Below are 14,070 nucleotides of genomic sequence, written 5' to 3'. Positions count from 1 at the left end.
TTCGTAAATGTGTGTTTGGCTGCTGCGAAGGGGCCATGTGAACGCCCACGGGACCTGGGGAAGTCAGCCCTTCCTCCCGCCGCCTCCGGCGGGCAGGGAATGGAGGCAGGGATGCTGCTTGGCAGTGGGTGCCTGCCTGTGACCTCCATTCTCCTCCCACTGGTCCCCAAAATGGGATTTGCACTGACACGAAGCTGCTACCAGAGGGGCCCTTAGGTTCAGCATTGCCATACAAAGAAGAGTGAGCCGGTCCCACCCTTAACACAGAAATATTGGGGGACACATTCTTGTGTTTCGCAGGGACCCGTTGAAGTCACCTCTCTCTGCGCTTGGCACCACAGTTCACTGGACTTGACACATGTGTAAGAACCGCCTTAATTTTTAAGGGACAAAATCCAGCTTTTCCCCCCCACACTGGGTGTCTGGTGAACCCCCCGCTGAGCCTGGCAGGGGGCACAGCCCCAGCCTGGGGTGACATGGGCTCCCGCTGGTTTTGGCGGAGCGGTGTCAGCCTGACGCCCATGCGGCAGCCTCGGGATCCGCCTCGCGCTCATTCAGGAGCTGCAGCTTCTCCGCCACGCACAGACTGAGCTCAGAGCATCCCTCTCGTATCTCCCCTCCCTGGCTGGCTTCCAGCCTCTCCGCGTGCGCCCGGTTATTACTGTAGCATCCAGCATATTTTACTTCATATTCATCTCTCTTGCACATACCGGCCCACTCACGTATTAGATCCGAATCCTTTTTTTTTCCCTTTTTTTCTTCGGCTTGTTGCTCGACAGAGCGGTGAGGCACGACACGCCGCGTGTTGTGACACATCCTGACAGGTCTCGGCGGCACGGCATGCTAGGCTTGGAGCTGCCGTCTACGCTGTGTCCCGCTTTCCCGCTGGCCGGACCCACGGGTTCCCAGTAGCAGCCACCTCCGGGGGAGCAGAGGAGAGCTTTGGTTGCTACGGGTGGTGTTGGCACCAAAGGTGTCTTGGCTTTTGACGTACCTCTTGCAAAAGCAGGGGAAAGGCAAGGGAAAAGGCAGCCACTTGATCTTCCCACAGCGTTGTTTGCAGTCTTTTTGGATAACGTTTTGGCCTTTCATTCTCACAGGTGGTGGTGGCTGTGTGAGCTGAAGGTGACTCCGTAGGGCTGGCTGGGGCTGTGCAGGATTCCCTGCTGTATTGGTAGCACTGGCAGGTGAAGTGCCAGAAATAGTGTGAATACAGAGTTTTCAAATTATTTTGGCGTGGTAGGCATGTGGCCAGTTTTGAAGGGCTTGTCACTGTGCTCCTCAGAAGGATAAGAAAAGCTTTTGAAGCTTGATAGGGACAAAGAATTGCAAATGGGAAGGAGAATGGAGTGTACCTTGCCAAGGAGCCGCTGTGAGTGGCTGGGGAAGGCAGCACTGGTTCATGGCTGAAGTGGGAGTGGTGGGGGGCATTTTCTGAAATAATGTTTTTTGATTTGCTGATTTTCCTCCTCTGAAGTGACCTACTCAAAAGGCTAAAACTAATTCTGCTGGCTGGTGGAGTCTGGGTTTTATTTAAATCTGTGGAGGAAAAAAGTCTGAATGATATTCAAAGTGGCCATTTTAAAGTATGCATCCACTGCAGGAGATCCCTGATGTATCTGTGTATGTTTTAATTATGAGATAGAGGAGAATTCATGTCAGTGCTTGAAACCAAACTTACAGCTCTACCTCACGCAAACATCTTTCTCTTGGTGTCCAAAGCAGTCCCCTGGGTGTCAGTGGAGTGGGGGTCCCATCTCGCTGCCCAAAGGCAGTTGGTTTCTTCCCTCAAACAGAGATGAGCTGGCCTGGAGAGCAGCAGACACTCTGCAAATTGCTTTGTTGGCTCCACACTTGTGGCAGCTGCTTCACTTTACCCTTTGCTGTGCCCAGCAGTGGCCAGACAGTGCTGGGTCTCAGGCTGGACACTTGCTGAGGTGGATTTGTTTATTTTCTATCCATTTCCATGCCTTTGGAGGCAATGAAGATGATTGATGTGAACACAGCCGAGACAGAGCTGGTGAAGCAGGTGGCAAGCCGGCATTGGGTGCAGGGAGGAAAAAAACCTGCAAACCAAACTGAAAGGCTTTTAATTAAAACAAAAGATTAGATCAACCAGGTATTACAATAGGTGGTTAAATCCTGCGGCTAAACAGTCCAGGCTTTGTTCTCCGAGTCTGAGGCATGAAGAGAAACTTTCTACAGGGCAAACAGGGGATCCTGAATGCGTGGCATTAAATGTTTATTACAGGTAACACAGCAACACTGGCACCTGCATTTCTCAGGGAGAGAGCAGAGACATGTAAATGCATGGCTCACATCGACAGGGCCTCTCCAACAGTGTCAAAAGTTTGCATTCCCAGGGGATGGCAAGAGGTTGATTTGGTGTGCTCCTTGCTGTGGCTGTGCTGGAGCTTCTGGCAGCCCTGTGCACCCAGGAGGTGTGTGCTGCTGGCAGGGGACACTGAGGGACCCACACTGCCTGGTTTCCTTGCGTCCTGCCCCTGGCTGGCAGTGAGGCTGGCGCAGCCATCACTCCCCCTGCTCTACACCCTCTTTCTTAAATTAATGGCATGTGTTCTGTTCCTCATGGGCTGTGGTGTTTGCAAAGTACTCGGATGTGTGCATTGTTCGGGGTTCTGGGCAGTTCTGCAGCCACGCTGGGGAAGGGGCTGGATGTGTCACCTGCTGCTGACCCTGCTCCCAACCCCGTGAGGGGCAGCTGAAGTGCCTACCAGAGGTGCCTCGTTTTATGTGGATGAGCTACATCTTGACTTTCAGAACTGTTGCACTACATTTCAGTCTCCTGATCTTGGACACCTAAACCTCAGGACATGGACCTGATGGAATGAGTCCAGAGGAGAGCCACAAATGTGGTCAAAGGGCTGAACCACCTCTCCAGTGAAGATGGGCTGAGTTAGTTCAGCCTGGAAAAGAGGAGGCTTTGGGGAGCCTTATAGCAGCTTTTCAGTACCTAATGGGGGCCTACAAGAGAGCTGAAGAGGGACTGTTGGCAAGGGCATGTAGTGACAGGACAAGGGGTAGGGGCTTCAGACTGGCAGAGGGCAGGTTTAGATTAGTTATTGGGAAGGAATTCTTCACTATGAGGGTGGTGAGGCCCTGGCACAGGCTGCCCAGAGAAGCTGTGGCTGTCCCATCCCTGGAAGTGTTAAAGGTCAGGCTGGATGGGGCCCTGAAGGGGATGAGGCCAGTGCCATGGGGATGCGCCCTCACTGCAGCTGAGCATCACACTGAAGGCATTCGTGACACTGCTTGTGAGTCATCCCCATGGCACCTCAGCATCAGGACTTGGAGAAACAGGTGAATGTTCTGCCTGCTCTCACAAACACACATGATATCAGGAAAAAGAATCCCTATTCAGAATTGTTAGAATTTTCCTTTTAATTAAGGCTGGAGGGGAAAAGAAAAAACAGAAAGAAGAGACTAACCACTGAACTTTGGTTTGCTTTGGTTGCTTTGCTCTACAGTCTGCATTCAACAGAATCTGGGGGAATGACTCTCTTCCTGAAAGACAGCCTTTAATCAGAAAAAAGTCCAACCTAAAACGCTCATTAAAATGTTCCAAAGGGAGGAATTGGATTATCTATGGCTGGGCACTGGGAGAAAAAACCCCAAGCTATCATCTGATGCTTTTAAAACATCAGCTGAGACACCATTTTAGGAGGCAGGTGAGTACGGCAGGTCGCAGAGCAGTGATGCAGCTCTCCCACAGAGCGGGTACTGGCAGGCACAGGCCCAGCTCGGACGTCACTGCCAGCGCAGGAACCCTGGGAAGCGGTGCTGTTCTGTGCCCTGGCACTGCCTGCTATTTTTTGCAGAATGAGGAAAATGCTCTTGCCTGACCCGGGGGCTCCTTCTCCCTGGGAGAGCACAGATGGTCTCCTGGTGAAGGTGTGGGCCTGGAAACTGGGAGCTCTGGATGCCTTTCCCGGCTACATCAGACACTTGCTATGTGGCACCACCTACTTCTGCGCCCACGTTTCCTCCTACTCCTTCTCTCTCGCTCACTGCTTTTTCCAGACCTTTCACCTCGCTGCTCGAATGTGTTTTTCCTTTTGCAGAGTGCTTTTCTCAGACTCCAAAGCCTCCTGGCATGCTGTCGCCAGTACCTGGACCAGACACCCACTCCTGCCCAGGCTTCTTCTGCCTCATCACCCTTCCCATCAATCTCTCCCTTCCCCTTTTAGTGCTGCTGCTGTTTGATGTCTCCTCCTGACACTGCTCATGTCCAGAATTCTCCTTGCTCTTCTCTGGGAGCATCACTCCTGGTTTTCTGCAGGCAGAGTGCTCGGAGACAGATCCAGGGTGGATGCTGAGGGCAGAGCCAGCAGCAGGCAGGCTGTAGCCCCTGCTTGGGCAAGCCTGCTGGCAGGAGTGCTGGGAAATCGATGGATGTGACTCACAGCCGAGCAGCCTGACTCAGCCTATGGGTTTTCTGTTCTGGACTGAACGAAACCCTCAGAGCTGGGTCCTGCTCATTCTCTTGGCTGCACTTGTCCCGAGGCTCTGAGTTTTGCTGTAATTTGTTGCTTCAAGGTGATGTTCCCCGTGCTTGGCTGGAAGCGTGTGCTTCGTGGAGAAGGCACTGCCTAGCTAATAAGCCTGGGACATAGGTTTTTATTCCTCAAAGATGACCGGTGTGACATGACACTGTGTGTCCCCTTCCGAAGGGCTTCTTGCAAGGGCTTTGCTTTCTGTGCTCCATCCAAGCTGTGGCTGTCCATGTCAACTGATACTGAGTGACTCATCACATCGTGTAGGTTATTTATTGTGCCTCAAAAGGATGAGATGCCCGCTCCTAAGTCAAAATATCTGCAGATCTACTCCCAGCTGCCTGGCATGTGTTGCTGCTGCTGGTCACCCGAGGGCCAGATCAAGGTGGTGAGCCATGGTTAGCAGTGCCCAGATGTCAGTGGTGTCAAACCCCTCAGCAGCATCCTCTGCAGCTGCTGTTACGGCTCACTGCCCAGAGCGAGCACCAGGGACAGCCCTGTTTCACTGCTGTTCCCACTCGGGATGAGCTTTGGGATGAGACTCAGGCTTGCTCCAACACACATTGATGCAGCTTGTGCCCCTTGGAGAGCTCTGTTCCAGCAGTCCCATCCCTTAAGGTCCCCCTTAGTCGGGTTCCACCTTGGGCACACACAGTGGTGACTCCATGACTTCCAATCCCAGCAGAAGCCTCCCCTTGATGGAATGAGAGCGGCTCTGTTGGAGCAGGGACCCCGTTAATTGGGTGTTTTAGTGGTGGAGTATGGGAATGCAGTAGATGCTTCAGGCCTGGTCTCCAGCCAGGCTTTCGGTGGGCAGACTCATGAAGGAGCTGGCAGGATGTCCTCTGTCTGCAAATGTCCGGGGAGTCTGAGAACACCAGAGACCTCCAAGTAGGAGCGTGCTTAAGAGAGGAGACCAGCGGCATTTCCTTCCTTCGAAACACCAGAGTGAGGAGAACTGGCTCACCTAGTCTGCAGAGAAAAGCTGGCGGTGAGTGAGGGAAAGAAGCAATGCCAGCAGGATAAGGGGATGCCAGGATATAACCCTTGAACCTACAGCTCACAGCTTCCATTTTTCTGGAGCACCCCAAAGGTGTTGCCTGGTGTTGCTGGGAGTGGGGTCTGAAGCTGGTGGCATCCCCACATGCTGCAGAAGGGCAGGGAGAGTGGAGCAGCTTGGGAATGTGTGGCAAAGCAAAAGGTGAACCACAGGACTGGTTGAAAATATCTCTACTTTTCATAACCCAGTAATCCGTCTTGCACGTAAATTAGGTGTCTGAGGTGTTCCCACCACCATCAGCAGGATTTCTATCTGCCTGCAAGAAAGGGAGCTGGGTAGGAACCTTGTGTTACTGAATAATCTCGCAAGAGGAAAAAATATAAGAACTAATTAAGTTAAGCCTTATTTAATACTTGGCTCAGGTTTCGGATGGTAATAAAAGAAGAGAAACAGTTTCCTTGTTGTAATATGGTAGTGCATTAATTAAGGGGAAAAAAAAAGGCCCCAAATGGTTGTAATGCCAAACTGCATTAATATCCAGATGTTGTGCTTTGCATCTGCTGGAGTGCTGAGACAGTCCTTTAAAATATGCGGCTTCGGGTTTGCATAAATGAAAGCAATGATCAAGGCTGAGGGACAGCAAACCAAAGGGAAAGCAGAGATGCTCTGCAGTAGAGGGGCAGGAGACAGAGTTTATTAAGGACCGCCAGAGGAGAACACAAATCCCTGGTCCTTCAGACCTCTTCCTGCTGCCACTGCAGCCTTCAGCAAGGCTTCTGCACAGTGGAGCTGGTGGGGTTTTTCCTTCCCCTACTCAGCAAAAGACATGCCCAGTACAGCTGATGAGAAAAACAAGGGAATATTACTTCATCCCTAAACCAGAAATCTTTTGATCTAGAAATTGAGGATTTACAAATGTCTTTTGACCTTTTAAAAACCTTATACAATTAATGCACAAATATTTTTATCAAAGATATTTTTATTTTGATAATTTATTTTGCTGTTTTAATTTGTAAATGTATTGTAAATTTGAAGAAAAATCATAGATTATTTATCTAGGACCTTCTTGATGAGACAGAAACATGCCTTTGAAATATTCTGGATTCACTAAATATGATATTTTTTTTGTCCTTGGAGATCACCTGGTTCAAAAAGAGTTCAGCAAATTTATGTGATAATCCACTGCTAACCAAATCAGGCTTCAGCAGTCATTATTTGAATATGATGTTTTATAAACGCAATATATGACAGAGATATAAAGTTCATCGGATTTCAGGATTCTTATTAAATCCTCTGCTGAATTAGAGAAAACCCAAATATTTTCAGTTTTTCATAAATTGGAATTTTGGGAAATGTTTTTATTATAGTTGGTTTTAATTTTTTTTTTTTTTTAAATTTTAGAATGCTTGAGGAATATCTGGTTAGTGTGTGTGGATGTTTTGCCATTCCAACTTTACATGTCATCCCTGTAAAGGCAGTGCATTACGTGCCTTACAATTACCTACACATCATAGCATGACGTAAGAGCTTCAGCTATTTTTATTTTTAATTTTTTAATTAAGAGTGGTTTGGCTTGATGCTGATTAATCTCCCTCGCCTTTGTTTCTAGATCAAAGTGGCTCATGTTCATGTCGTAACAAAATGGTTTGATGACTTTGCTGGGGCACAAACAGGAGCCACTTTGATCTAGAACAAAGAAAAGATATCTTGAACAGCACCAGATAACAGCTGCTCTTTGTGATTGTAATGGCAAGTAAAAGGAGAATATTTCAACTATTATTCTTGTCATAATATGACATGATAGAGTAACTACTTCTGACATGTAATTTAATAGGTAAAAAAAATATTATTAGAATGAAACTCCATAAAATAATATTTTTTTAAATGGAGAAGCCTTCATTTATAAAGTGGCAGCTTTCATCCGTACACATGTTTCACCACCAGCTAAATTCTGCTGCTAGTGCCTTTGTGATGGAAAATACTTAGTTTGACCAAAAATTAAGGAACAGCTGTCATTAGCTTGGGGTCCCCAGTGTGCAGCCTCCTGGGATGCAGGGATGCTCTGGCAGATGTGCCCTGTACCAGGGGACAGGACAACAGCTTTGCTCTGCTGGGAAGAGGAGGGGGATGCTGACCACCACTGAGAAGTGGGGAAGCTGCAGCATTTCTTCCAAAAAGACTTACTTGCTCAGGCTTTTTCCAAAGCTGCATGTAAACAGCCCTTGTGGTCTCAGTAGGTGACTTTGTGACCTCACCTTGTGGCTCTGACTAATTTCTCTCCCTGGGACACAGAGAGCTGGTGTGGGAGGGGAGGTTTCCTCAGCCCACCGCAGCTGGGGTCTCACTGTCCTCACTCCAAAATCAAGGACCCTGCATTGCTGACAGCCGTGGCGTCGTGTGGCCATGACCCATTAAACATCCCCCTCATCCCCTGGCAGATGCCAGGGCGGGCAGGGACCCGATACAGCAGCCTGGCCACCAGCCCACCTGGAGGCATGGCCAGGACCAGAGAAGACTTCTGGGATTTGGGTCCAGGAGGCCCAGTCTGCTCCCAACCAGGAGGCGAAGTTTGCTGAAACTTCAGGAGCTGTCAGCAGAGTTGCTGGCCAGCCTTAGCCACAGGTGCTCCAGTGAGGAGCAGCAAACAAAAACTAAATTATTTTGTGTATGTAAATTGTCTTCTGAAACAGGCGTTTGGCAACCCTAATGGTTTTCTGCATGCCGGGGTGTAGCCAGGCACTAAAATAAGTCAGGCTGTAGGAGGGATGGGAGGTGGGAGATAGGGAAGACTCTTTTTATATTACTCCCCTTGCTATATTAAGAGGCACTGTTCCCTTTCCTGGCTTGAGAAAAAGCTCTCCCTCGCCTTGCAGACAGTCTCCCATCCTGGTTTAACTGCTCACAAACCAGGATTTAGAGATCCTTGTTCTTGGTCTCAGCACCTGCATCCCTGTGACCTGCAGGGATGTGAGGAGGCCATAGCCGAGCTTGGCTGCAGGGTAGGGCTGCGGCAGCTGACACCAGGCTTTGGGGGCTGTCCTGTGTCCTGACTTGCAGATGGAGAGAATCTAGGTAACTGAGCATTTGAGGGAGGTCCTGCTCTTCCCAGAGAAGGCTGGAATGGCCAAGGGGATTACTTCTTGTTTTTCTCCTTATTTTTTTTCCCCCCTTCTCTTTCCCCACACCCAAGGCTTGCAGCTGGGTGTTGCTGGGGGTGAGGCTGACAGGGGGTGGATAACTTCGGATGTATATGTTTTAAATGATGGCACTGAGCCCAGAGCTTTTTGGATGGGTGCCGCCTTAGTATTGTGGAAATCCAGGGAAATAAGTAACTAATCATTGACTCTGACACACAGTCTCTGCTCATGGCTGGCTACTATAGGTGAACGTAATCCCGTAACAATGACAATTTACAAGCGCTTCAGGCACTCTGTAATTCCCGTCCTTGGAAAAAGATCAATGAGATAGATGTTTAATCAGTGACCTCCCCCGATCTCTAGAGTTGCACCGGCTCTGCTGACATGACTTCTTGCCTCGCTGGCAGCCCGGCGCTGCTGGAAGCCGACAGAAGTGAGGAGGAACTGAGAGCAGGCTGTTTTCTTCCCGGAGTGAGTGGGAGTAGGAAGTGGGCGATGCTGCTCCCCCGCTCGTCACAGCTGTTGTTTTCTGCCTGAGCGAGGGGAAGAGATGGAGGCATGGATAAAGCTGGATCCCACCAAACTGCTGTCCCTGCACCACCTCCAAACCCATCCCAATCCATCACGCTGCTCCGAGTAGTAATTAATGGGTGTTACAGCGTTCCTGAAGAGAGCAGCTCAGGTGAAAAGCGGAGCAGGAACACTTACAGCCCCAGATGCCCATGCAGTGCCTGGCAGGTTTGGCATGGCTGGCTGGGGAACCCTGGGCTCCTCACCACAAAGGGGATGGGAGCAAAGGCTGTGCCTGGGGTCAGGGAATGCTGGATAACACCCCAGACCATTTCTCTGAATGTAAAGATTTATTGTTTTTCCATGAAGCCTAAATACCGAGTTGCAGTGGAGGTGACTGTAGCTTTTAGTTCACCAGGGTTTAGGATGAAAAGCAAGTCAGGGGAGTGATCCCACAGGGATATGTGCATATTTATTCACCCTGCTCATTGATGTTTGTGGGCTACAGCGTGAACGGAGCAGCTGAAACTACACTCTTTGTGTGGATATCTCTAATAACATCTACCCTTAATGATAGTGTCATCGTTCCTACACAAATTACTTCAACAGAGAAAATGCAGGGGGTCCCTGCAGTAAGGACTGCCTGGTTTGTGAGCCAGCTGCTGTGGCACAGCCAGGCTCTGCATCCCCAAAACGCTCTCCTTTTCTTCAGTAGTGCAAAGGGAGTAAAACGTGAGGGTCAGGGTGCTCCACGGGTCATCCTCATGCTGGGATGCAGACGAAACCCTTGCCTCTGTATTTCTGGTGCATGTAGGGATGTTGTGCTGATGACTGGGCTGTGAGGAGGAGGAGGGAGCAGGATGCTTGGACTCTTACCTGCGGGAGTGACAGCTCTTTGCTGGGGCCGCCTGCTACAATACATCACTCCTGGGGCTTGGTGCACACCCAGTCCCTGTGCAACGATGGCAACTTCAGGAGTGCAGGAAACACATCAAGGAGCATCTATCAAAACTCAATAATGACAAATTAACAAATTCCTCTGTGGTGTCTAGAGGATTTCCCCCTGTGCTCTCATTGTGTAAATGCTGGTTTACCCAATGCGTGTTTTAAAGCCTAATATACCATTGTAATGGCTTTGAGGACTAATTCCAGAAACGATCCATTCCCATTGCTGGAACAAAACCCCACCAATTTTCCACTATAGGACCATGTTTGCCTTGCGCTTTGTATAAGATCAAGGTGTCCTATAGAGCCTCCAATACTGGGAGACAACTAATACAGTATTTTTCAACAGGAATGTTTCTACGGGTAGAAAATAAGCCATTTGTTAGCCATTACATCATGTAAGTGTCATCCTGTATTTTATTCCCTTTTTCTTCCTTCTTTCCCACTCCCTCACTTTTTCTCAAGCTCTCTAGAAACAGCTCCTGGTGCTAAACGGAGCCCCAGTCTGACAGTGTGACTATTGAGTACATCCAAGATTTCTTCCTGCAGTATCAGGTGTGCTTTGAGGATTAGACAGCAGAGCCCTCACCAGATGCCTTTGCTATCAAGCCTCACGAAATCTGCTCTGACAGGGGCAGGCGATCCCTGCACAGAGCCTGCTGACAGGGCTGTCTGTCTTGTGATGCTCAGCTTTATTTTTGGAGCCCTCAGAGTCTTGAATGTGTTAGGTTCTGAGATGCCATTTTGCTTTCTCCCAAAATAAATTCACAGTCTTTGTAGCTGAGGGCAAAAATGCCAAGTTTATGTTTTTCTTTCCATTGTTAAAGAGAAGACAGAAGAATTATCCTTTAAAGCTACTTTTTATATGCATTTCAAAGAAAGAAGAGAAGGTATGAGGTCCTTTTTTCTCTGCAGATCACCTTGAATTCCCATTTGCCACCCTCTTGGTCCTTGGTGAAAGGAACCAAAATATAGTGAATTTTTACCTTTTTTTTTTTTTTGTTTTCTTTTTTACAATTAGCTCCTCAGCTGAAATCGAAGTGGTGGTCCTGGTACAGCTGGGAGAGGGGCAGCAGCTGGCCCCTGTTCCCCAGGGACTGTGCTGATTACATTTCCTCTGGGCAGGCTGGGATGCAGCCTGTCCCTCCTTGGGCTCCCACCTCAGGGTCTTCACTAAAATTTCTGTTCCAAAAAGAAGGCAGAAATCATATTTAAGCAGCTGCTACATTTTTACCTGTTTTCTTCTTTGATCTTCTGAGGACTTTCCTTGGAAAGGATGGAGAAGGGAGGATGTAAGACGATGGATGTTACCACAGTGCCTCAGGCTTTGGTGAGATTAAAGCCTACCTTGTGGTCACTGGAAGTTGGTAGCAGAAAGTAAAGGTGGGTGATACTGGCTTTTGCTTTCCTGTTTGCATGGGATTTGTCTGTGCAAGGCTGATCTTCAGGTCAGCAGGACATCAGCACTCTTGTAATGCCAATTCAGCCTCTGTTCGTGGCAGAGGGCTTCCAAAAAAGGGAGTTGTTCTGCTGTCCAAACTGCAAAGTCACCTAATTCATTGTGGGCACAGCTGGGTGGTGAACCACGTCAACAGGAGATGTTATAGGTTTCCCTGCTGCTGTAAGTAGGTGGGAAACAAAATGTATGTGGCACTTAGGGACATGGTTTCATGGTGGACATGGCAGTGTTAGGCTTATGGTTGGACTCAGTGACTGCAAATATTTTTCAACCTAATTGATTCTATAATTCCAAGGTGAATAAAAGAGGACATTCAGACATTAAATATATTGTTAATACCCCAAACGGTGTACACTGCCAGTGGGGTTTAGCCTAAAGGACTGACTGTCAGTGTGGCTGTGCCTAGATGGATTGAGATGTTTAACTTGGGAGTGTTTGATGAGGCTTGCTCTAATCAGGTTTACTAGAGTTGGTGCAAAAGCCTTTCTTTTGCCTTCATTTGTTTAAATACAGGATTAATTGATTTTTAATTAAATAGACTAGGACCACATTCCAAGTGAAATTGAGCATTTTCTTAAGCTAAATAAATGTTTGAAAAGGGGTTTGTGTTGATTAAGGAGTCAGTGGCTGGGGAGCTGCAGAGAGCTGGTGGTGGGGGGGACAGCTGTAACCCCCATCCCTGTGTCAGGTGTCCGTGGGCTGCCTCCCCTCTGCAGAGCGATGCCATGGCTGTACGGCCTGGGGCTTCCCAACCAGTGTGGCTTTGCTCCTCTCAATGGATCCAATTCCTGCTGCCAGTGGAGCCAGCAGCGCCCGCGCTTTGGCACCCGCGCTGTGAACGGCTACACTGGTGGGGCTTCTGCGCTGTACCAACGTCACTGCTCGACACACAGCTCCCTCCCTGTGCTGGAGCGAGCAGGAACAAATGTTCCCCCATTCACACACAGCCAAGGTGCTTTCAGCAGCTCTGAATGGAGAGGGAGGGCTCGTGGGGAGAGCAGCCGAGTGCCAAGATGCAGCAGAGAGGCAAGGCTGAAAATCTGTGTTCAAAGGCCACAGAGGTGTGAGCCTCCACCAAAGGGAAGCAAATACCCCTTCTTATCCCAAAGCAGCAAACCCCAATAATATGCCCCTTGATCACAAATAAAACTTGCAAAGAAAGGATATTTAAGCCTAAAAAAACCCCAAATAAACATGGAGTGTCGTGCAAGACCCTGGGAAGGCTCTGAATTTGAACGTTCACCCTGGCTTGCTCCAAACCTCTGCTCCAGCAGGCAAACATCCACCTCTGTGCCTGCCCACACACATGGCTGTCATGTTCCTCCCACTCCTGCATCCCCAGCAGCCCAGGATGCAGAAGATTATTAATGCCAGCAGAGCAGGCACACGAGTAGTATTCGTCTTGATCCTAAGTAAATAAGACGCGTATGGAAATAACTGAATAAACAACCATCTTTTAACTGCAGCTCTTCTGGGGTGTATCATTTAGAGCGGATGTGTTAGGAATATTAGGGGAAATCAGGCAGTTTCCATGTGGTTTCGTGATTCGTTTTGATTCTGTTTATATATTGCATATCCTTTATGGACCTGGAAGACAGAAATTCTCCCTCTTGTGACTTGATTGCCTTGCCGCTTCCTACTCGGAAGTGCTGCAAGGGATTGGCAAGGGTTGAGTGCTGCTTTCTGAGCACGATGCTCAGTACTGCTGATGGCCATCAACACCCTAAAAATATTTGAGACTGTTGAGGCTTCAGTTACCATATAATACTTATTTTCTTAGAACTCCGGGTATCACAGGTTGCTGCTCCAGCTATTCAAAAACAGTTATTCAACTTCCAGTGAAACTGGTGAAAATTTGGGTTAGGCCCAAGGCAATATTTTCCAGGCTGGTGAAATATGCTGTTTTCCCAGACTTGCATGCATCATTCCCACCGAGCATAAAAAAAGCACAGGGAAAGTGCAATGCAATTCAAATCAAATCACACAATGTTTTTTCTACCCCTTTCTCTTCCTCCTCCTCCAGTTCTCCTCAAAACAAACAAAAACAAAATGAAAGAAAATGAACAAAAACAACCAGGGGAAAAAAGGGAGAAGGGGTTGTTCAGTACTGATGTACTACATAATTGTAGGTTTCCCAGAAAAAACACCCGGGGAGCATTACCCCCGGCTGGCGATCCTTGCCATGCTCCCTGGGACACTTGGGCTGTTTTTGGCACTTTTTGGGGTGTCCGGGAATGGGGCACAGCTGCATTTTGCAGTAAGGCCTGGTCACTCTCTTGATGCAAATGTTATTCCTGTGACAAATTACCGGATTGAGATTCATGCTTCACTCGTCCAAGATGTTTACAATAAGAAGCAGCCCCCCTCCAGGCCGGCCGAGCATTCCCTGCGCCTCACCCTGCAGTGGTCACCGGGAGGAATTACTGGAAGATACAGCACTCCCCGGGAGAGCTGAGAGCAGCTGTGCACGGTGCAGGGAGCGCACAGCTCCACCGGCTTGGTTTG

The sequence above is a fragment of the Corvus cornix genome, chromosome 7, assembly GCF_000738735.6.
Source record: "Corvus cornix cornix isolate S_Up_H32 chromosome 7, ASM73873v5, whole genome shotgun sequence".
Lineage (NCBI taxonomy): Eukaryota > Metazoa > Chordata > Aves > Passeriformes > Corvidae > Corvus > Corvus cornix.
This window is presented reverse-complemented; position numbering follows the sequence as displayed.